Source organism: Petromyzon marinus, chromosome 51 (assembly GCF_048934315.1).
Source record: "Petromyzon marinus isolate PM22_M1 ecotype Great Lakes invasive population chromosome 51, UKy_Petmar_22M1.pri1.0, whole genome shotgun sequence".
Classification (NCBI taxonomy): Eukaryota; Metazoa; Chordata; class Hyperoartia; order Petromyzontiformes; family Petromyzontidae; genus Petromyzon; species Petromyzon marinus.
The window spans coordinates 9,150,770-9,153,001 of record NC_133717.1 but is presented as its reverse complement, the minus strand read 5'-3'; positions in this window follow the sequence as shown (position 1 = coordinate 9,153,001).

The window sequence follows — 2,232 nt, the reverse complement described above, 5'->3', positions numbered from 1 at the left end:
AAGGGAAACAATAAAATAAGAAAAACAATAAAAAATGTTATATTTGTATTATTTTATTGTTTTCCTTCTACGTGACTTTACCGAAAGAACCAAGAATATTCTCTCTTTTCCCTTGCCATCCTCATACCGGGGGGTGATTGCTAATGATATACAGAACGGCCACATGTTCAATCCACAATTTACCGAGTGGGCACTTCCAGGTGTGTGCGTGTGTGTGAGGTGCACTGGCGGGCCATCCCAGGCACGAACGGGGGCATATCAAGCCTCGCAGAGGCCCCGCAAAAACAACGTTCGCAACACCAGAAGCAACTTGGTTTGGTTTATGCACGACGACAATGTCGTGCTGCTTTGTGTTGCTAGAATGCTCTTGCTATACTACTCCCGTGACAGTCGCTGACTAGGGACGTTCTACGTCATCGTCTAAGCCTTGTTCACCTTCTTGGCGTACGGCTGCTGATGTAGACGCGGTGCAACAACCACAATTTCACATTCACGTGGTCAAGCCCAGGTAACCGGGTCAGGAGCAGCGGAGTCTAATCGCTGTGATGACGTCTTCTTCGATCTGTTCAGGATGACCACAGTCACACACCTACTGGAGAGTTTTTTTTTTCTATTTTCCAATTGTGCAACACAGGTATCCGCATCTCCTATTACGATAGTTTGTGCAGTAAATGCGGTTTAGGGAGGACCACGAGCTTCGTGGAAGGTCAAAGCCAGGGCATCTTCTGCGTTGGGTCCTTCACAACGTCGTGTTTGCCCGTGAGTTCCACCACTCTGCGCAAACCCTCATCCTCAAGCCCTCTTTCGTCTTGGCTGCACGGATTGACATCGACATCGGCAACGATCGTACGCAAGACGAGACGAAAACCGCTCCAACGGCACCACCTCGACAAACAAGAGCCACCTCCACGCACGCTCCGAAACGGAGAGCTCTGTTATCCTGGCTCAGCAATTGCCAGGCGCTTCCCGGTCATCCTCTGCGGTGTCTCCACGAAGCCCGAACCACCGCTGTTGACAGCTCCTAGACGAGTTGTGTCGGGTTTGTGCCGCGTGCTTTTCGCGGCACGACGCCCGACGTTTCGCTCCGCGTGCTGAGAATCGTCTTGAGGAACTGATAGGCGATCGTCTTCAGTCGTACGGCGCGTTGCAGACATACGCGGCTATCTTTCGGCAAATGGCGACGGGTTTTTATAAATGAATGCCTGGGTTCTTGGCCGCTTCGAGCGGCGATGCCGGTCACGGAGCTGATGATGAGAAATATTTCCTACACCCCCCCCCCCCCCCCATTCGTCCCTTTCTAAACCAACAAGCGCCTCATCCCTCGGACCTCGCGAGCCTATGCACACGAGGTCACGCGGGAGATAGACACGCGTGACCTACATGCTCTTGATGCTGGCCCTACTTGTTTCGCCGCGACTCTTGATGACTTGGTCACCTCGAGGAATCATTCTTCCCTACCGTCAGAGATTATCGACGATGCCGTCTCTACTGCTGCTGCTTTTGTGCTTGTGTTTTGCACAAGCACAGTTGAAAACAAAACACCGTGTGGCCTTGGGATAAAATATTAAATGTAACGGGTGACGTTTCGGGCAAGGTCCCCTTCTTCATAGCGCATCGAGATGCCAAAGGTAGCCAATAAGAGTTGGGGGACTCCACTTTACATCACGGGTGCTGATGAGAATAACTTTTTTCAAATAATGGCGAATTATCGTTTCATTAATAGTAGCAATTGAGTAGCGGACACACCCTTCAATAATCAAAAGGTATTATTAGTAAATATAATAATTTATAGCGTTGGCTTAAAGCCTCGCTGGCTTGCAGCTTGGTCTGTGGTTCCTCGGCGACTGTGAGACGCAAATTTGCATGAACGAGGCGTTCTGTAAAATCACACATTGTCATCAGAATATGTAGTTATACCGGAGGAATCCGATGGGCTGTAAAGCTCTTTTTCACAGGCGTCCTTCTATAGTTGGTGAATCTGCGGCGCCCTTGCGCTGTCAGAGCCCCAAAGCTTTTTGTTTTTTTTTGGTTTGCTCAAACCTGGCGCCGCCACTGACAACACCAGAGCCAACTCGTCACCGGAGACCCGAATTGTTTAACCTAAATCCCCCCCCCCCCCGCCGCCTTGCACAACAGCTCCGCGATCAGTGCGTATAACCTTGACGCGAGTTAATCGCAGCCTTTAAACCGTCTTCGCGATTTTACGCAACACGCACGCATCAACCAGCGGAA